The sequence below is a fragment of the Sus scrofa genome, chromosome 11, assembly GCF_054392235.1.
Source record: "Sus scrofa isolate SSC_HxYL_T2T_F1_AM1 chromosome 11, Sscrofa_HxYL_maternal_Yorkshire_Landrace_v2.0, whole genome shotgun sequence".
In the NCBI taxonomy this organism is placed as follows: domain Eukaryota; kingdom Metazoa; phylum Chordata; class Mammalia; order Artiodactyla; family Suidae; genus Sus; species Sus scrofa.
The window spans coordinates 4,879,167-4,901,916 of record NC_139393.1 but is presented as its reverse complement, the minus strand read 5'-3'; the positions used below and the strand labels follow the sequence as shown (position 1 = coordinate 4,901,916).

Here is a 22,750-nt window from a genome sequence, read left to right as displayed (position 1 = left end):
CCTGGCAGTAGAACTGGACGGCCCAGGGGTAAACAAGGGAAGAAAAGAAGGAGTTTTCAAAAAGGAAGGAAAGGAGCAGAAGAAACGCCAAGTGTGTTCTCCTAGGTTCTGGAGAAAAGGGGGGTTAAAAACATAAAATAGAAATGTTATCCGTATTGTACTTGCATGCCTTTATTCCTTTTTGATTTATCAATAAGATCACTAACTTGAAACACTTTTAGGAAGTAAGTTCAAATCCCCATAAAGAGGCCTAGAAAAACGAATTCAGGTGGGCGTTACCGACGTGGGAGAGCTACCCACACCCACTGCAGCCAAGTAACAGCAACTGAATGCTAGAAAACATGAATGGCAGTTGCTAACGATTTCAGCAGTTTTCTTGTCCAGAAATGCAGAAGAGAAAGCCAGCACCCCTCTTCACGTGTGACCTATTAACCTACATTCCTTCCACAGGAAGGGTTTTTTAAAGCTCTCTTTTAAGGGGACGTACACTTAGTCTCCATATCATGTCGATATGAAATAGTCTGGTAACTAATAAGGTAAACGGGATGCTAGTGGATTGTTGTAAGGCTCTGAATCTGACATGTTGATATGAGAGGGCTCAATTTCTGCTGAATTCAAAACTTCTGAACTGGCCTCCTAGTTAAAATGGCTTTCCTTCATATGCTGTCTTCATTTACCCAGGGGAACAGCTTCCATGTCTGTATTCCAGTCATTGATCTAGAATCCCAACATGTGAAGGGGTAGGGATGGCGAGTGTGTTCTCAGGGTTGCTATCACGTTCCCCTTGCTTTTTCTTCGGGGACCTCCCCCTCCCCCTTACATGAACTGCTACTCCGCTTAGTGCACGCTGGCTCCTGGCCCTTAATCATACTGTCCTCAAGTGTCCAGGGTTGTTTCTTAAAGGTCAGTCTTGTCTCTACGTAGATGGTAATTTCCCAGAGGGTAAGGTCCTTGTTTTATCCTCCTGTGTCCTCCCTCCCCCATTCTGTCTAGCGCAGTGCTAAACATGTAATAAATGTAACCCTCTCCATAGTATTGTGTCCATAATATAGGGAATTTTCTTCCGATATGGTCCTTTGGGGAACCAGTCCTGTAAATAAAAGTGCTCAGAGCAATTTCATTAAGTGGCTAGAAAAATGTTGCCAAATCGGGGAGTGAATTGGTTGCCTGTAAAGTGCATACCTGCAGGGGGTGCTTCTTACCACGGGACAGGAAGTCTGGAGACAGCCTGGGGCATCTGCAGTATCTCTGGGGTGTCAGTGGGTCTCAGGCTTCTTCTACCCATTGGCTCTGCTCTCCTTGACACGTGACTTTGTCTTCTCCTTGCAAGATGGCTGTGCCCCTTCTGGACATTGTATCACATTCTGGAAAATGGTAGGTGGATGGGAAAAGGACTTAAGAAAAAATAAATGCCACCCACTGAGTCTTCCCCTTCACAACCTTTCTGTGAGGCCTCAAAGAGCACCTTGTGCTTGCTTCTTAGGGACCAGACCTGTGTGACACTGGCGACCCTTAAATGCAGAAGAGTCTGAAATACCAAGTAATTTAAGCCAGGGACTTTGTCTGCACCAGTCAGGGTTGCATCAGCAATGGAGAAGGGGGACTGCAGTTCCTGCCATGGTTGCCAAATAAATGACATTCTCTATCCCCTCACTCTATTTATTTATTCATGAGATGACACCACTGAAAATTCAAATCTCAATAAGAAAACAAACAACTCAGTTTAAAAGTGAGCAAGAGATCTGAAGAGATGCCTCCCCAGAATGGAGATGGCAATACTCAGATGGCAAATAAGCACATGCTCAACATGACGTGTCAGAGAATTGCAAATTAATACCGTGGAAAACCACACCATACCTTCTACAATGGCTGAAATCCAAAAAGCTGATAACACCAAATGCTGGCAAGGATAGGGAGCAACTGGAACGCTCGTTCACTTGCTGGTGGGAATGCAAAACGCTACCAGTGCTTAGGAAGACAGCATGGCAGTTCTCCTCAAAGTTAAGCAGCATCCTGCCACGTCATCAAGGAGCAATCAAGCTCCTTGATATTCACCCAAATGAGTTGAAAACTTAGGTCCGCATAACCTACACCCAAATGTTTATTTATAATTGCCAAACACTGGAAGGAAGCAAGACGTCCTTCAGGAGGTCAATGGCTAAACAAACTGGTACATCCAGACAATGAAATGCTACTCAGCAATTTAAAAAAATGAGCTCTCAAGCCATGGAAAGACATAGAGGAACTCAAACTACATATCACTAAATGAGAGAAGCCAGTCTGCAAAGGCTACATAGTGTATGACTTTCTAGAAAAGGCAAGACTATGGAGATGATAAAAAGACTGCCAGGGATTGGAGGAGGGAGGGCTCAATTGGCAGAGGGAGGATTTCTAGGGCGGTGCACCTTACTGTAAATTAAGGACTTTAATAAAAATGTATCCATGTTGGTCCATTCATTGTAAGCACACTACTACCAGATATTAATAGCAGTAGAAACTGGGCGAGAGGGTGGAGGTGGGGGGTGGATGAGTGTGTGGAACTCTGGACGATCTGCCCAATTAGTCTGTCAATCTAAAACTGTACTAAAAAATAAAGTCTGTTCATTATTTCTTTAAAATAGGAACCCTAGTTATAATGATGTCAACATAAGGAAGTTACCATAATAAAGACAAAAAATTTGCTTTGGAGGAGTCCCCTGTGTTTTATTTTCGGACCTTGAATATATCCACGGACAAATTCTATTGCCCTTCGAATGGACCTAGAAACTATCAGGCTAAGCGAAGTCAGCGTACAATGAGACACCAACATCCAATGCTTCCACTGACATGTGGCATCTGAAAAAAGGACAGACGGAACTTCTTTGCAGAACAGATGCTGACTCACAGACATTGAAAAACTTGTGGTCTCTGGAGGAGACAGTTTGGGGGGTAGGGGGATGTGCTGGGCTGTGGGATGGAAATCCTGTGAAATCAGATTGTTATGATCATTATACAACTACAGATGTGATACATTCATTTGAGTAATAAAAAAATAAAGTAAAAAAAAATTTTTAATAAAGTGAAAAATAAATAAATAAATAAATAAATGGGGAAAAATTTCTATTGCCCTTCTATTATTACAAGACCTTAAAAAGTTCTGCATCACATACACTTTTTTTTTCTTTTTAGTTTTAGTTCTGGGTAAAAGATTCACCAATTGTCTACACTCTGCCACATTTTCTTCATTCTTTATCAGCCTCTCTCCCCTCCCTCATCTCTGTATCTGTCTGTATCTCTCTGCCCACAAAACTGTTCTGTTTTTTTTTTTTTTCCGCTCAACCACTGAAGGTGAATTGCAGGCACTGGACACTCTACCCTAAACATTTCAGCATGTATCTGCAAGAACAAAAGTGTCCTGATTGTTCTGGGGTGGGGGGAGAGACGAGCTCGCAACCACTATGGAAAACAGTATGGAGGTTCCCCAGAAAAGTGAATATAGAACGACCATATGATCTAGCAGTCCCTCTCTGGGGCATATGTCTGGACAAAACAATGATTCAAAAGCATACGTGCACCTCAGTGTTCACAGCAGTGCTATTCACAATGGCCAAGACATGGAAACAACCTAAATGTCCATCGACAGACGAATGGATGAAGACGATGTGGTACATACACACAATGGACTACTACTCAGCCATAAAAAATGAAGTAATGTCATTTGCTGCAATGTGGATGCAACTAGCCATTAGCATTCCAAGTGAAGTCAGAAAGAGAAAGACAAACACCATATGATATCACCTATATCTGGAATCTAATATATGGCACAAATGAACCTATCCACAGAACAGACTTAAAGACATAGAGAACAGACTCGTGGTTGCAAAGGGGGAGGGGGAGGGGGAGGGGGAGGGATGGACTGGGAGTTTGGGGTTAGTAGAGGCAAACTATTATGTGTAGAATGGAGAAGCAACGAGATCCTACTGTACAGCACAGGGAACTATATCCAGTCTCCTGGGATAGACCGTAATGGAAAGGAAATTAAAACCAAAAAAGAGCGTATATGTGTGTATAACTAAGCCACTTTGCTGTACAACAGCAAACACTGTAATCATTGTACATCAACTGTATTTTAATACAAATTAAAGAAAGGGATGGGTAGTGTCTATAAAATGGTATCACAGAGACTGAGTCCCTCTGACTACTCAAGGCTTTATTGTTCCCTTTTTCCCCCCCACCCCCGATGTAAAGTGCCCTTGTCCCCAGGAGCTGGTATTATGCTAAAGCACTAAAATTAAGGAGGTGGTGACAGAGCAGCGTGCTAAAGAGAATTCTGGGGATGGGAGGTGACCAGTCATGCATGGTCCGTGAAACGATGCATGTGAAGCTCCTGGTGCGGCCAGTCCTGGACCCGACAGTGAGCTGCAGACACGCTCTCCAGGGTTATCACAACGGAACAAGTTCCCGAGCATCTTCCTGATGAGATGCTCACAACCCTATTTTTTAAACCTTTTCAGTGTGCCATCTCTGTTTTTCTTTACCCTAGCCTGGTCAGAATCTTGGATAAATTCCCAGCGTTAAAACGTAGGCCGTTTTAGTGTCATCTTTGCTTTGAATCACATGAATCCGAGGGCGATGACATGGTGCCTTTTGCCAGACGCTTCAGACATGAGCTCTTTGCTCAGTGATTCACTTAAGTTCTCTTTTATCATTATTAAGTCTTTAGTGGAGAAACAATTGTCATTCTTTTTACTTAATGGCATGTCATCTTACATAAAAATTACAAACTGTTTTGCATTCGGAAGCGCGTTCAGTCTCACTTTGGGGGAAGCGAAAGAACAAGAGTGGTAACTAATTAAAAGAACATAATTAGAATACGTAAGAAATCAAATTATAAAAGCATAATAATTGTCAGCCTTTTTGACATGTTCATTTGTACTTGTTCTCGGAACGAAGTGAAATAATGACTCCAAATACCTTAGTTCTCAAGAGTTAATTTAGCTCCATACATAAATCTTTATAAACACGCTTCACTTACTCCAGCTTTCTTTTGAAGGGTATTATCTATTTTTATCTTGACACTTGAGTGAAATAAATACGCACATCCATATACCCGCATCTCAGGAGAATAGAGCCAACCCCAGAAAAATGAGGAGCTTTATCTCAAGTTGGAAGAGTAGCCCAATTATCTGCTCACATAGGGCAGTACTGATATCGACCTTATTATCAAGGAAGAAAATGATGGAAAGGTGAAGATAGCAGACACAGATTGACAATTCATAGTTTGAATATAACACCCTTGCTACAGTTAACATTCATAAAGTCTACTCCATACGTAGAATTATGCCCATTTTACAGATGGGGCACAGAGAAATCACATTATTTACCCAGGGTCACGCAAGAGTTGGTGATATTGTGGCTGTTCTTCCCGTGAACCAGGACTGCCTTGCAACTTCCCATGTGTACACCCTCTCCTGAGCCCACAGCCAGTATTTCCATCTGTCCCCTGCCCCCCTTTCCTATTGCCCCTCCTCACGCTGAGGTCCCCACCACCACCTCCTGTGCTGTGACAATGTTTCTAACTCATGCCCCTTGACATCTAACACAGTCCCCGTCAGCCTGTCTTCACACTATGTTAAGGGTGCTTTTTAAAATCCATAAAGATCCTTGGAGTTCCCGTCGTGGCGCAGTGGTTAAATGAATCCGACTAGGAACCATGAGGTTGAGGGTTCAGTCCCTGCCCTTGCTCAGTGGGTTAAGGATCCGGCATTGCTGTGAGCTATGGTGTAGGTCGCAGACACGGCTCGGATCCTGAATTGCTGTGGCTCTGGTGTAGGCTGGCAGCTACAGCTCCAGTTAGACCCCTAGCCTGGGACCCTCCATATGCCACGGGAGTGGCCCAAGAAATGGCAAAAAGACAAAAAAAAAAAATTCATAAAGATCCGATTACGCCTCTCTGCTGCTCAGAAACCTGCAGGGTCTCCGCCCGTCTACAGGGTGGGTCAAGTGCAGCCCTTCATCATGTTCCAGCTCCGAGCAGTTGTCCTAGAGCATCCTGCATCACTGACATGCCCCTCAGGGACCTGGGCAGCCTGAATACCTTGGTGCCCTTCTCCTCTGCACTGGCAACGTCTCACCAGGCAGCTCACGTGTCCCCCTTTCCAGAGCGGCCCTGCATTTATTCACGGCCACCTCCGCCTCACCTTATACCCCTCCACCTGCCTGGTCCCCCACCACACAGAGAATCCCTAGATGGTAGAGGCTATTTCTCATCTGTCTTGAATCCCAGCCCCCAGCACGTGCCAGGCATATAACTAACATTTGTTGAATGGATTTCATGACATCGGAGGAATAACTAATATCCCGGCTATCCAAACAGCATTTAAATGCCACCATGGTACATGGCATGACTGGCCAACGGGGACCTGCTGTACAGCACAGAGAACTCTACCCAATATTCTGTGATCATCTATGTGGGAAAGGAATCTGAGTAAGAATGGATGTGTGCACATGCGTACGTGAAGCGCTCTGTTGTACAGCAGAAATTATCACATCATTGTACTCAACTGTATTCCTTTTTTTTTTTTCCGCCTTTTTAAGGCCACACCCGCAGCATAAGGAGGTTCCCAGGCTAGGGGTCCAATCTGAGCTGTAGCTGCCAGCCTACACCACAGCCACAGCAAAGCGGGATCCCAGCAGCATCTGTGATCTACACCACAGCTCACGGCAACACCAGATCCTCAACCCACTGAGCGAGGCCAGGGATCAAACCTGTGTCCTCATGGATGCTGGTCAGACTCGTTTCCGCTGAACCATGATGGGAACTCCAATAAATCAACTGTATTTCAATAAACCTTTTTAAAAAAAAAAAAAAAAAAAAAAAAGCAAACAAACAGGAGCTCCCATTGTGGCTCAGAGGGTTAAGGATGCAACATTGCCACAAGCCGTGGTGTAGGTCGCAGACACAGCTCGGATCTGGCACTGCTGTGGCTGTGGCATAGGCCAGCAGCTGCAGCTCTGATTTGACCCCTGGCCTGGGTACCTCCATATGCTGCAGGTGCAACTGTAAAAACCAAACAAACAAACACCCCCCCCAAAAAACAACAACAACAACAACAAAAAAAACAGCACTTAAAGACAGAGGGCTCTAAGGCTGAGGCTTAGAAATTTCCATGGTGAGCGTGCAGAAAACACGCTTCCATCCCCCACGAAGGCCTGAAGCTGATGGAAGAGCGATGGTGTCTATGGGGCTGGCCGCCTGGCACCACATGGCCGGGTGGCCTGCCTGCTCCCCTCGGCCCCAGCCCCAGACACAATCGGCTGCTCCTGACCCTCATTCAAGAGACTCAGTCTGACCTCGCTGTGGGGAAAGGGCCAGAGAGCACCTGGACCTGAAGTTACAGCTGCCAAACGCTTTCCAGCAGAGATGCCTGGGCCATAATTAGACGCCACTGGTTGTCTGCTCACTCCAACCACAACATGGGGAGGCATGGAGATGGGCTGCAGACAGCGTCAGCTCTTTCTGTTTTTGTCTTGTTTTGTTTTTGGTCTTTTTTGTCTTTTTAGGGCTGCACTTGCAGCATATGGAGGTTCCCAGGCCAGGGGTCCAATCTGAGCTGTATCTGTCGGTTTACGCCATCGCCAGAACGACGCTAGATCCGAGTCGTGTCTGTGACCTACACCACAGCTCACGGCAATGTCAGATCCTTAACCTACTGAGCGAGGCCAGGGATTGAACCCACATCCTTATGGATGCCAGTCGGATTTGTTAACAGCTAAGCCACGATGGGAACTCAGGAGCTCCACTCCACGCCCCCTGTTTACTTAGGGTGGGAACTCAGTGTCCCTGAGGCCCCAATGCCTCCAATAAAATGAGCTTGAAAGTGGCCGTACCACTGGCAGTACCCAGGGAATGTTCTTTCCTCCTCTGCTCCACCCTCTGTCTGTCCAGACAGCACTTGCTGATTCTGTTCCCTTCGCTGGAAGGGAATCGTGTTTGTTTTTCTTTGGCCTCCCCGAGGCATATGGAGTTCCCGGGCCAGGGATCAGATCTGAGCCACATGTGACCCACACTGCAGCTGCAGCAATGCAGGATCCTTTAGCCTGCGGCACCGGGCGGAGGCAGAACCTGCAGGACCCCGGAGCTGCAGAGACACCAAAGAGCTCGTTGTGCTGCAGCAAAAACTCCTAAAGGGAATTTGTTTTTAAGCCAGGAATTACAAACAATGCAGAAGAGCTACTGGAAATGACTGAACCAAAACATGGAGTCAAGTTTCCTGTACTTACTTGAACGAGCAGTAACTAGGATAGAGGATGGTCCCATGTTTTGCAATGAGGAGTTAATCCTGATGTCACTGATTGCATTGACTCCGTGCTGGTCCCTTAGAGACTCCATAGACAATGTGTCCACCCCTATCTAGGACTGAGGCTGCTTTTATTTATTTTTTATTTATTTTTGTCTTTTTGCCATTTCTTCGGCTGCTCCCGCGGCATACGGAGGTTCCCAGGCTAGGGGTCGAATCAGAGCTGTGGCCGCCGGCCTATGCCAGAGCCACAGCAATGCGGGATCCAGGCTGAGTCTGCGACCTACACCACAGCTCACAGCAACGCCAGATCCTTAACCCACTGAGCAAGGCCAGGGATCGAACCCTCAACATCATGGTTCCTAGTCGGATTCGTTAACCACTGCGCCACGACAGGAACTCCTGAGGCTGCTTTTAGAACCACATGTAACTTCTTTGCAGGTTGTTAAAAAAATTGGAGAGGACGTGCTCCAAATTCAGTTATTAAACGATGAGAGTCTTCATTTAATTGCTTGGGTTGTTACTGTTCCTAATTTCCTCCTAAAATGACCGTACAGCCATCTCCTGTGATGCACAGCCCGCAGAGTGACCCACCACAGCTCCCGGTCAGCTTTCATCTGCACGTGTCGGCAGGTCAAGTCCGATAAGGCACCGAGAAGCCCGGCCCTCAGGTCACCACCACTGCCACCACCACCACCCACCACCGGAGCGGAGCGACGTGCCTTCCTTATCACGCTCCCCTCCACCCACCAGGGCCTGGGGTTTTGCGGGTCACCCACTGCAAACCCATGTATACGTGGATCAGTATGTGGGGGCTTTTCTTATCAAATAGACAGATTGGGGTGTTTGTAAACATTTGTTTTTCCTTAAAAAAGCCCCTGAAGATAAGCTATTTGATAGACGAGGCACCTAAGACTCAGGAAAGTTAAATCACTTGCCTGGGCTCACAGAGGATATTTAAACACATCTCAGAGGGTTTCCTCGTTGCCTGAGCTCTGCGTCATTTTTGGTGGAAAGAGCTCTCTTCCTCTTTGTGAGTCTCACATCCTATCCGCCAGCCCTCACCACGCACAGATAATCAAGTTTTCTTAGTTATTACCAAATGCTAATTACATGGAGTTCCCACTGCGGCGCAATGGAATCTATGGTGTCTCGGCAATGTCAGGACGCAGGTTCCATCCCCTCCTGGCACGGTGGGTTAAGGATCGGGTGTTGCTGAAGCTGTGCTGCAGGTCACAACGGCAGCTCAGATCTGATCCCTGGCCCAGGAAACGCCACATGCCGTGGGGAGGCCAAAAAGGAGAAATAAAAGCTAATTATATGGAACAAACATTTCTGAAAGGAGACAGAGGTCGCAAGGCATTCCGGAGGATGCCAAGCCAAGCATCCCGTTTCTTCCTGCCATCGAGGAGACTCCACGCACGGAAGGGGAGGCGGAGGCATGTTATCAATGCAAAACAGTGTCGGTCAAGGAAGAAAGGCAGGAGGTTCTAGGAGCAGAGAGAAAACAGATCCATCCCGGTGGAAGCACGGAAGAGGTGACGTTTAAGTGGGAGCCTAAAGGGCAGATGGGCTTTCGACAAGCAGACAGGGATCCCGGTGCGCAGAACGCAGAGCTAGGGAGGAACGGGACAGGGTGGTGAAGAAGACGGAGGAGAGATTAGGTCTTAACTCCATCGGGTCATCAGCTCTTGCTCAGAAGTTCACACCCACGGCATACGGAGGTTCCAGGCTAGGGGTCCAATCGGAGCTGTAGCAGCCAGTCTACGCCAGAGCCACAGCAACGCGGGATCCCAGCCACGTCTTCGACCTACACCACAGCTCACGGCAACGCCGGATCCTTAACCCACTGAGCAAGGCCAGGGATCGAACCTGAAACCTCAAGGTTCCTAGTCGGATTCGTTAACCACTGAGCCATGACGGGAACTCCACCAATGATTTCTAATTACAGCAATTAGCAGAGTAAAACGTTGCTCTCCAGGGGAAATCAAGCAATTTGAGGTAACATCACGACTGACCCGATGCGTGATGAAATGACTACATCGAATCCACACAGACTATATTAATTCACCTGAACAAAGGTGCACGCTGTGCAGGCCTCTCGCCGTTTCTCCTTGACGTTTCGTCACTCGTTTCCATGTGGGCAAGAGCCTGGGGCATATTTTACCTGCACCTAACAGAAAGGCTCAAAAAACTAAAACCCTCAGTTGCCAAGGAACTCACAGCTTAGTGCAGAAGATCCAAAGAGGCAAACACACCATTGTGATTGGGATGCACACACTTCTAGAGGGTTCTACGAGAAGCATTTTCAGCAGAGAGGCTGAGAGAGGGAAAGTGACGGAAGAAGGCTTCTTGACGAGGAGATTCAAGCCCCTGAGGCTGAGTAGGAAACAGAAGGTTGGCGCACAGAGCCACCTCCAGGCAAAGTTGAGCCAAATGCAAAGGCACAAGAACATAGGGTGAATTCCGGTAAAACATCACTGTTGACCCTGGACAGGCCCAGGAAAGTGATGTACAGATGTATGTGGTGTGTGTGTGTCTGTGTGTGTCTGTGTGTGTGTGTGTGTGTGTGTGTTGGCTGGGGCAGGAGAGATGTGTGGAAAAGCTTATACAGAAAGGAGATGGGAGTTCCTGTTGTGGCTCAGAGGAAACGAATCTGACTAGCATCCATGAGGACGAAGATTCAATCCCCAACCTCGCTCAGTGGGTTAAGGATCCAGCGTTGCCGTGAGCTGTGGTGTAGGTTGCAGACGAGGCTCAAATTCCAAGTTGCTGTGGCTGTGGTATAGGCCAGCAGCTACAACTCCAATTCGACCCCTAGCCTGGGAACCTCCATCTACTGCACCATGTGGCCCTAAAAAAAAAAAAAAAAAAAAAAAAAAAAGAAAGAAAGAAAAGAAAAGAAAAAAAGAAAGAAAAGAGATGGAGGAAGTAAACTGAGGCAGGACCTCTTCATTTAATCAACTATTTGCTTATACTTTATATAATTGCAAAGAAGATTTAAGGTGTCTCACAACATGTACTCCACAAAACAGGATTAAAAACTAAGGAGGAAATCAGAGAGCAAACATCTGAGGATGGGACACATGTGAGATAAAGCTGAAACCCCGAGTAGGGAACGTAGACCACCTACCTGGCGCTGAGCTTCCTAGCTGCCAACATGAAGAAGAAAACGAGACTCACAACATCTATTCAATAAAAAGAATCCACTTGCTCAGAGAGACAGCAGTGCTTGGAATGCAGAAAGGCTTCCTTAAGCCTTGCTGACCGGAGCGTGGAGGTCGGACAGATAGAGGTCTGGGAAGAACCATCCTGAGAGGCACATCCTGGTTTGTGGCCCCAGACAGGAGCCAGGCCTCCACCCCCCACCCTGTGCTGTGTGGGCTCCTCTCCTGCCATCGGGGGAGTAAACCAGGGTCACACACCGAAGCCTGGCAGCCAGTGCTGATGGGCTGGCTGTTGCCAGTCCCCTCAGCTTTGCCCCCCATCTCCCGCCCCTAAATCCCCCCCTCACTAATCTCCAGCCACACCTTGGGCGGATACCATGGTTCTCAAAGGACCAAGCCTGAAACCCTTCCTGCTCCTCCCAAAATAATTACCAGGAAGTGATGTCCGTTTAACACTTAGCTAGAAACATGCCCAGAAGCTATTCAGCCTCCGTCCTACTTAGCTCTGGCTGCCTTCACCAAGGACCACAGGCTGGGGGGCTTCAACAACAGAAACACATTTTCCGACGGTTCAGGAGGCTGGAAGCCCAACATCGTGATGTCCTGGGAGCAGCCGTGCCCCCCGTGTCCTCACCCTCTCTTCCTTCTGTCCACTGCCCCCTGGCATCTCCTCCTCTTCCAAGGACACCAGGCCTGTAGGATTAGGGCCCCACCCTAATGGGCTCACTTTGACTTAATCACACCTCTAGAGACCTGCCTCCCACTGCAGATGCATCTTGAGCTCCTGGGTTTGGGATTTCAACACATGAAACCAGGGCAGGGACACAATTCCCAGAACAGCATCATGAATAATGTCTGGAAAATGTTGGCTTCAACTTACACGGTATTTATCCAGTAGCTTCTAGCCTTGAATCTGCCCCAATTCACATGGAAGACACAGCAAAGGCCTGCTTGTGGAGGACGTGATGAGGCCTGGGGTGGTACATTCCAGCCCCAGGGAACAGAGCAGAACTGGAGGATGGGGAAGGAAGTGAAGTGAAAATCTCCACCCCTAGATCTAGAATCGTTGTTTTTTAGGGACTGGTTGTGAAACTGGCCTTTATGTCAATAACAGTTGCTGGGATCTTAGAGACTGGTGCTGGTGGGTTTAAATATAGCTACAGTTAATGACTTATAGATTACTGTGGGGGCGGTGAAGGGTTGCCCTATAAAAGCTGTTTCCCACTCAATTACCAGTGGAAACCAGGAGGTCAAACTCCAGCAGGCCAGAGAAACCAACGGTGCCCCATAGACTCCTGTAATTCTGGTTTTTTGAAGGAGAAAGAACCTTCAGGCAGGTGCCTGAAAGATGGCTCCAGACACCTGGAGGCTCTGGGCACTGGGCAGCTCTGCCTGGCGCTGCCTGATCTTCCGACCCTCGTGCCCACACACCTCTGCTCTCCTTTGCCCCAGAATTGGGTCCTTAGATCTGAAATTTAAAACAGCATGAATCTGTTACTCTCCCACCTCATCCCCAGAGGCAGTAGTGATATTTCTCTTCAAATGATTCAAAGTCAAGTCACTGTCTCTTTTGATGATCCCTATGGTACTTTTAAAATTATAACTGGAAGCTCAAGGCTTTCTGAATTTAAAAAAAAATCTATATTCATTCCCAATAACTTTGCCCATGTGGCCCACATAGTTTACCAGTTCCCCAAGTTTCTATCCATCATCCATCATCCATCTATCCATCCATGCATCCATCTATCCATCCATGCATCCATAATCCATCCTTCCATCATCTATCCATCATCCATATCCATCTACCCATCCATCCATAATCCATCCATCCATAATCCATCCATCCATCATCCATTCATCCACCTATCCATCCATCATCTATCCATCCATCCATCCATCATCCATTCATCCACCTATCCATCCATCCATCCATCATCCATTCATCCACCTATCCATCCATCCATCCATCATCCATTCATCCACCTATCCATCCATCCATCCATCATCCATTCATCCACCTATCCATCCATCCATCCATCATCCATTCATCCACCTATCCATCCATTCATCCATCATCCATTCATCCATCCATCTTCCATCCATCCATCTTCCATCCATCCATCCACCTATCCATCCATCCATCCATACTTAACTCTCTCCCACTCATGTAGAGGAATCCCAAGAGCCCAGCAGAAAGGTAGGAATGCTTCCAGAAGATCTAAGACCCCTGTCAAATACAGGAAGACCCCTCCTCAACACCTTCACATCACCCCAACATCCTACTGTTGATGCAGGACTCAGAGAAGCAGGGCTCAGCCTTCGACACAGGAATCCACAGGCCATGACGTCATTCTGTTTACCGACTTTCCAGGCTCCCATCTCTCCAACCCAATTCAGACATTCTTTGGCCCATTAAACCCACAGGCTCCTCATGTGCAGACACTATCTATGCTCCACTCATCGCCTCCCCAAATCAAGACGCATTTGTTGGAGTTCCCATCATGGCTCAGTGGAAACGAATCTGACTAGGAACCATGAGGTTGCAGGTTCGATCCCTGCCCTTGCTCAGTGGGTTAACAATCCGGCGTTGCCGTGAGCTGTGGTGTAGGTTGCAGACGCAGCTCGGATCCCGTGTTGCTGTGGCTCTGGCGTAGGCCGGCGGCTACAGCTCCGATTCGACCCCTAGCCTGGGAACCTCCATATGCCGCAGGGAGCAGCCCAAAGAAATAGCAAAAAGACAAAAAAAAAAAAAAAAAAAAAGAAAGAAAGAAAGAAAACAGTATGGAGGTTCCCCAGAAAACTGAATATAAAACTAGCATATGACCCAGCGATCCCACTCCTGGGCATATATCTGGGCAAAACTTTCATTGAAAAGATACATGCACCCCTGTGTTCATTGCAGCACTATTCACAATAGCCAAGACATGGAAACAACCTAAATGTCCATCAGAAGATGACTGGATTAAGAAGATGAGGTACATATACACAACGGAATACTACTCAGCCATAAAAAAGAACAAACTAATGCTATTTGCCTCAACATAGATGAAACTAGAGATTCTCATACTAATTGAAGTAAGTCAGAAGGAGAAAGACAAATACCATATGAAATGAGGAATCTAAAATATGGCACAAATGAATCTATCTACAAAAAAGAAACGGACCCATAGACATAGGAAACAGCCCTGTGGTTGCCAAGGGGGAGGGAGGAGAGAGTGGGATGGACTGGGAGTTTGGGGCTAGTCGATGCAAAGTATTGCATTTCGAATGGAGAAGCAATGAGATCCTACTGCACAGCACAGGGACCTATATCCGGTCTCCTGGGATAGACCAGAATGGAAAAGAATATTTTTTAAAAGAATGCATATATGTGTATAACTAAGCAGAAAATAGCAGAACACTATAAATCTACACCATAAACCAAAGAACAAAGAAGTGCAATTCAACTCGAATAATTCACGTTGACCTTGGTGTGGAGGGCACGGCACAGTTTCCTGGCCTATGATTCCAACGAGAACTAAAGCAAGTGTGTGATTCCCTGGCAGGAGGCAGACACATTCGGGGCGCCTGGTGCAGCGTAACAGATGGATGCAGGGGAAAGCGGGGCCACGCCTGAGTGGAGGCTTGGAGAAGGAAGCCTGGGAAAGGACGTGGCGTTTGAGATGCAGTTGAAAGGCGAGGTAGGACTTCAGGAATCTTAAAAGGAGGAACCCAAAGGGTGTTAAAGGGCCAGGCGGTTGTCAACACGGCCCTGCTGCCTTCTCCCCGAGGAGCTAACACTGATGGTGCATTTATAGTGTATCCGACACCATCTGAAGTGCTCCTTATGTAACACGATCCATTTCATCCTCAAAACATTCCTACAAGATTATCTGTAAAATAATCTCATCCCGTCTTTTTTTTTTTTTTTAATCAGAAAAACAAGGCACAGAGAGGCTAAGCAGCTTGCTCAGGGTTGCACAGCTATCAGGTGATGGGCTGGATTCAAACGCAGGGCACAAACCCTGCTCATGGTTGTAGACCTAAGCATCCCTCTCCCTGCCCTGGAGCCCCACACTCTGGGACCTGGCTGCACCCTCCCGACCTCACTCGACTCCACGTCGGGGCCAGGGTCCTCAGCAGGACCTCTGCCTTGCTTCAGAAAGCCAAGACCCCTGGAGCTGCCGTACATTTTTAATTCAAAAAATCATGTCTTTTTATTGTTCTCCTTATTTAAACCCATGATATTTAGTTACTGTAGAATAATTAGATAAGAGAAACAAAAAGAAGAAAATTTAAAGGCTTCCATAATTCCACCCCCAGAAACAGCACTTGTAACATATGGCTGAGTTGCCTGCGAGACCATTGTGCTGTGTGCACTGCACGCCAGGGGTGACCACACACACACACAAACTCTCCTGCGATTGGCCTGGTCACTTAGCACCAACACAGACATCTATGTCAATACATATTTGTCTGTGACCTGATCTGAACTCGTTTCCTCCCAAGGCTGCCTCCTAATAGGGAGCTGGTGCAGAGCACACAGATGGGGGAGGGTCTGGAGCAGGGAGGAAGGCCCCAGAGCTGACCAAAACCAGGATGAAGAGGGAGCAGAGGCGGTGGCCTGGGAAAGGGGCTCGGACTGTAAACCCAGTCTGGATGGGGCAGAGGCAGGTGGCAAAGTCAACCATACCCAGAGCTGGGGCAGGAGCCAGGGCGGCGGTATCAGGGCCCGCCCCCTGCCCAGGATGAGGGGGCAGAAGAGCCGAGCAGAGTGGACAGGTGTGAGGGATGCAAAGGTGGGTCAGCCAGGGGCTCAAAAAGCGAGGAAGTGCAGTCCCATTGCGGCTCAGTGGAAACGAATCCAACTAGGAATGACGAGGATGTGGGTTTGATTCCTCGCTCAGGGGGTTAAGGATCTGGCGTTGCCGCGAGCTGGGGCGTAGGTGGAAGAAGACACGGCTTGGATCTGGCGTTGCTGTGGCTGTGGTGTAGACCAGAGCTGCGGCTATGGTATAGACCGTAGCTGCAGCTCCAGTTTGACGCCCTAGCCTGGGAGCCTCCGTATGACGTGGGAGTGGCCCTAAAAAGAAAAAAAAAATCAAGGAAGAGAGCGTGGGCCTTCAGGAGGCAGGGAGGCCCAGGAGGCTGCTGGCCTACACCACAGCCACAGCAAGTGGGATCCAAGCCGCATCTATGCCCCAACTTGCAGCAATGCCAGAACCTTAACCCACAGAGTGAGGCCAGGGATCAAACCCGTGTCCTCACAGACACTATGTTGAGTTCTTAACCTGCTGAGCTACAATGGGAACTCCCTCTGCCTTCTCATGGCCCAACTAGACTTGACAGAGCCTCTTTCTAGGGCAGAAGGACCAGAGATTGACGGCTGGGAGCCCGCTCTGCTCTGCTGTCCTCCTGTCCACTGGAACCTGGACAGGGCCCCTCATGCACACACCCCGCCCCAGGACCCCTCCAACCCTGCTCTGGGCTCCACTGTGTTGGCTCACATGGCCGCACACACTGAGTTCTTCCTGCCAGATCAGTCCTTCCCACACCTGGGCCTCACCTGGGCCCATCCTCCCTGGGGCCTCTGCATTTCAGGGGTCCACTGGGCTCCCCCCAGTCATGCCCAAGGATATCACAGGAGAAACAGCAAGGCGGGCAGCGAGAGGAAGGCAGGCCGGTCACAGGTGCGAGGCTGCAGGGGGGCTGGGCCAGGACACCCTCTGTCTCGAGTGGTACCCATCAAACTCAGAAATAAAGGGAGAGCCAGTGAGGGTTCTACAGCATCGCCTGGGAAGGGGTGTCTGGAAACAGCGGTGTGGAGGAGGGAGGTGCAGGGGAGACACTCAAGGAGCCGCTGACTCTGGCTTCTCCAAAGTCACCTGGGAAGCCGATCATTTTCACTTAAGGCTCAGCTTCAGAGACTGGTGTGACCGGCCGGGGACATGAGAGTTTCCACGGGGAGTGGGGAGTCTTAAAGACAGGACATCGCCCCCAAAGGCTGCTGAGGGGGGTCTCCTCATTCTTCTAAAAGCAGCCAGCGGCGGAAACCTGTTTCCAGGATTCAATTCGCTGCTCTATGTCCTCCTTGGGTCTCTGGTTCCTGCTCGTGTCTTTTGCGTTAGTTCTTGAATCTGACCCCCGCCCTCGCCCTGCCGCCTCCCCGACCTTCTTACCAGCCCCCACCCCACTCACCTGACTCTTGATCGGTCATCCCGACACTCAGTCATCAACCTTGGCTGTGCCTCCGGAGTTGACGTGATATTTACCACTGTCCTCCCCGCGGCCCACACCCCCCGGGCTGCGTGGAGCGGATCTGAGAGGCTCGGAAAAGAAAACACATCGGTCTCGGCAGCTGGTCGAAGGTAAGAGGCTGCAAGTGAAGGAGAAAGAGTGAGATTTCATTGAGCAATCACCAACTCCTGCAGCTTCTTACCATTTTCTGAGAACACGGAGTGTCAAGTCTGGAGGAGGGATAAGACCTTCTAGGCTGCCCGTCTTGGGCTGGAGGGGGATTTGGGTTTCCGGCAACCCCGCGATGGTGGTGGTTACGATGCGGGGGGGGGTGGATTGACAGGTGCCGCAGAGCAGCGCAGGAGCCCGTCGTAAGGAAAAGATCATAGGAGATTAGCAAACCCATGGTGGCGAGGATTAGAAACAGGCGGGAGCTCCAGCTCCTGAGATGCCAGAGCGAGGCCCAGGCTCAGCGTGCAGGTGGCTTTCGCGAGTTTGATTTGAGCCATGATTTAAGTGGAATGAGTCTCTCCTGCATGAGGTTTCTCTCCTCTCAGCCCCTTTAAAGGGAGTCAATGCTTGGAGTTCAGTGTGTTAAGAACATGACATAGTGTCTCTGAGGAAGCGGGTTCTATCCCTGGCTTGGCTCAGTGGGTTAAGGATCTGGCATTGCTGTGAGCTGCGACGTAGGTTGCAGATGCAGCTCGGATCTAGCGTTGCTGCGTCTGTGGTTTGGCCGGCAGCTGTAGCTCTGATTCGACCCCTAGCCTGGGAACTTCCATGTGCTGCAGGTGTGGCTCTAAACCGAACCAAAAAGAGGGGTATGAATGCTTAATTTTTAGATTTCCTCTGTGAGTTTCATGCTTAAGATGGACTCGGGTTGGAATCAGCACACAGACACAGGAAGGTCTGGTCGGATGGGGACAGAGCCACGCTCTCATTGGTGGAGAACTCCCGGTTGGCTCTGAGATGTTCTGGAGGCTCCACAGTCCCACACAGCATTGCTCCCGCCTCAGGGACCTCAACAGGTGGCTAGTTATTTCCTGCAGTTCCTTCCCCTTTGGCTCTCTTTTTAAAATTCAGACACTCTCACTTCCAGATAACACGTTCTGCACATTTGCACCAACGTGTTAATGATTTCTCAGATCTCCTTTCCTGATGACAGAATGTTGAACAAAGGGTAAAATCACAGAAACTTGGCTTACAAATCAGAAAGAAGGAGAGGGAGAGAGAGGGACAGAGAGCGCGCGCGTTATTTATATACCTATGCTCAGAGCAACATTATTCACAGCAGCCAAACGTGGAAGCAACCCAAGTTTCCACTGAGAGATGGACGGATAAAATGTGGTCCATCCATCCAATGGAGTATGTATGATTCAGCCTTAAACGGGAAGGACAGCCTGGCACAGGCTACACCGTGGATGATCCTGGAGGACAGGATGCCACAGGAAATAAGCCAGGCACAAGAAGAAAAATACTGTATGATTCCGCTGACATGACGTGCCCAGACTGATCGAGGCCTCCGAGATGGAAAGTAGAAGGAGTGGTGGTTGCCAGGCGCTGGGGGAGGGCGAGGGAGAGCCAGGGTTTAGTGAACATGGAGTTTCAGTTTTGCAAGACGGAAAACGCTCTGGAGGTGGGTTCCCCAACAATATGAATTTTTTTTTAAGGGCTGAACTCGAGGCATGTGGAGCTTCCCAGGCTAGGGGTTGAATCGGAGCTACAGGTGCCGGCCTACACCACAGCCACAGCCACACCGGATCTGAGCCACGTCTGTGACCTACACCACTTCTCACAGCAACGTGGATCCCCAACCCCACTGAGCGAGGCCCGGGATCGAGCCCGCATCCTCATGGATACTAGTCAGACTCGTTTCCACTGAGCCACAACAGGAACTCCGGTATGAAATATTTAACACTACTGAACTGTACACTTAAAAGTGGTTAAGAAGAGGAAATTTTATGTTATGTGTATGTTATCACAGTTTTATTTCAAAGGAAAGGGTAGTGAAAGCCAAAAATAAATTTGGCCTATTTTGAAATTTTGCACAGAACAGGCCCTGAATGAAAAACTTGGGGTTTTATTTTTGTTTTGTTCTTTTTTTTTCTTTGCGAGACAGAAGGAAGCAATATATTACAGTGGTTGCTCCTCCGTCTGAAGCTCCCCCCTTTGAATCCTCGTTGGCAGGTGTTAGGCTCTGTTACACCATCACTGTCAAGTGTGGGAGGGGGTATTGAAATACCCCCTCTCACGAGTCTCACAACAGCCCGACAGAGGTGGGTACCACCATCCCCATTGCACAGATGGAGAAACTGAGGTCCAGTAACTCCTCCAGGATCCAGGCGCCGGTGTGTGGTGAACTCTGTTTTTGGAGAGGTTTTTGTTTTTGTTTTTGTTTTGCCCTAGTTGGTGTTTGTACTCCCACACTTTCTCTATTCACCTCGGAAGCTTACAGGAAAGCTGGAAGATAAGCATCTTCATAGAGCTCCTCGACATCACGTGGGAGACGCAGTGAGCAGAGGGGCCCAACTGAGCGACAGCACCCTGTGTGCACCTGCTGGCCAGCATCCTCTCCACAGCCTCATCTCCACTCTGTGCATTCAAAGCCCAGCACGTTGTGAAGACTTGTACATGGAAGGCTGGCAAAACCCCAGGAGACCTTGGATGCTGCCTGCGGGCTGGGAAGCAAGGACTGCTGTCTTCTCTCTTCTGGTCCCCTGAGGCGCCTACAGCAAATAACTGTGATTCCTTGAGTTTACGCTTCAATGCCCAAGGGTGGAGCTGTGCCCCTTCCCTCTCCATCCCGCTCAACTCCTACACCAGTGAGACCTTCCGCTGGTTCTCTCTGGACTTGAGCCTACAATGCTCACCTACGAGGCTCTTTCGAGAGGGCCCTGCCCTCTTCCAGTCTCCTTACCCTTGGCTGACACGTGTGTGGCCAGATCCAGGCTTGTGAAGTTGCTTGCAGTTCCCTGAACACTTGGCACGTGCATATCTTTCATGTGGCCTTCGCCTCGGCTGAGTGTTTTAAAGGCTTCACATTCGTTATCTCCTTTCGTTTGCAGAGGACCCTGCAAGGTAAGTATTATTGATCCCGTTTTACAGATGAAGAAACTGAGGCTCAAAAAATATTCAGGAGTTGCCCACGAACACACAGTTAGTAAGTGGCCATCAGAGTCTGAAACAGGCCTGCCTGACCCCAAAGCCAGAGCTCTCAAGCATGAGTGGGGGTTCATGTCAGGTTCCCAACATTCCTGTATCTGCCACATTTTTTTTCTGGAAATGACATCAATAACACTGCTTATGCAGTAAATATATGTCCTTTGATACAAACATATCAATGGGCATAAATGGAAGAAGCAATGAAAAAAATGCTTTAAAAAAAGGGAACTTGGAGTTCCCGTCGTGGCGCAGTGGTTAGCGAATCCGACTGCAAACCATGAGGTTGCGGGTTCGGTCCCTGCCCTTGCTCAGTGGGTTAACGATCCGGTGTTGCCGTGAGCTGTGGTGTAGGTTGCAGACGCGGCTCAGATCCTGAATTGCTGTGGCTCTGGTGTAGGCCGGTGGCTACAGCTCCAATTCAACCCCTAGCCTGGGAACCTCCATATGCCGCGGAAGCGGCCCAAGAAATAGCAACAACAACAACAACAAAAGACAAAAAGGCAAATAATAAATAAATAAATAAATAAATTTAAAAAAAAAAAAAGGGAACTTCTTTGCTTTCTTTGCGAATTCATTAAATTAATTTCACTTGGTTCTTAGGGTGGTTAAGCCTGGAAAATCAGGTTCAAGAACACCTGTTCCCCAGAAAAAGAATCTCTAGTTCAAGGCAAAAGAATACCACACGGAGACAAGATGTACTAGAGCTCATTTGGCTGGGACGCACGGGCGTTTCAGGTATGGGGGGAAGGCGTGTGTGTGGACGTCTATCTGCTGCTTTAATTTGCAGAGGCTTGGTTCCCAGCCTAATCCATACACCCAGCAGTAGAAGACAGCAGGCTTAATTACTTAAGAGACCCAGAGAATAAGAGCAAGATCTTTATTAAGGGACGTGCTTCTGGCTTCTTGTGCTTCTTCCTTTGATAAGCTGATTATGGCTTTATTGCTGCCAGCCTTGTCAGGACCACGGACAGCTCCAGCACAGCGGGCAGGTCTTCCCTGCCTCTGTTCTTCCAGGGGCAGAATTCTAGAGGAAAATAGACCTGAAAGATTAACCATTTTCACACCTCCACTGTACAGACGAGGAAGCGGATGCTCATGGAAGTTTAATGGCCCGTTCTCGTCACCTGTTTAAACCCCCAAAGCAGACTCTCCCCCGACACAGCATCATGTCGGGAAAGGATCACTTAAGAGTAAGTGGGTTTAAATCCACATCCTGCCTCTTAGCAGCTCTGTAGGATTTGGGCTTCAGTTTCCTCATCCTGTAAAACAGGTGTCAGGATGCTTTCTAGGCGCTGCATGCAGCAAGGATCAGAGCTGAGGCATATACAACGCTGAGCCCAACCTGACAAAGAGGAAGCCCTCCGAAAACGAGAGCCAGGGGTAAAGTCAGCACACCCTATGTACCATACTGAGAATAAAAATAAGTGCAAGACACCCCCCAGTGTGCGGGTGGCACCCAGAAACGAGTGAGACTGAGTTCCAGAGAGCCCAGGGTTCCAGCTGATTTAGTTTAAGGCACATACTTGTCCTTCAACGCAAAGCCATTCACAGACAACCACACTCTTTCTGCCTCAGGTCGTCAAGTGTTAGCAGAAACATATATACAGGAGTTCCCTTCATGGCGCAGTGCTTAACGAATCCGACTAGGAACCATGAGGTTGCGGGTTTGGTCCCTGGCCTTGCTCAGTGGGTTACGGATCCGGCGTTGCCGTGAGCAATGGTGTAGGTCGCAGACACGGCTCGGATCCCGTGTTGCTGTGGCTCTGGCGTAGGCCGGTGGCTACAGCTCCGATTAGACCCCTACCCTGGGAACCTCCATGTGCCGCAGGAGTGGCCCTAGAAACGGCAAAAAGAAAAAAAAAAATACATATGGCTCAGCAGTAACGAATCCGACTTATATCCATGAGGATATGAGTTCAATCCCTG

The 22,750-nt window shown here is 48.7% G+C and overlaps 1 long non-coding RNA gene across 1 annotated transcript; it reads right to left on the bottom strand.

Annotated features, from left to right (window-relative positions):
* Positions 1 to 1,202: 1,202 nt before the first annotated feature.
* On the bottom strand, positions 1,203 to 20,733 carry LOC110255794 (uncharacterized). Its single transcript, XR_002336622.2, has 3 exons — positions 20,580 to 20,733; positions 17,624 to 17,801; positions 1,203 to 1,364 (listed from the first exon to the last, which is right to left on the bottom strand). It is a non-coding gene; the product is annotated as an uncharacterized LOC110255794 (long non-coding RNA).
* Between the last annotated feature and the right edge of the window lie 2,017 nt (positions 20,734 to 22,750).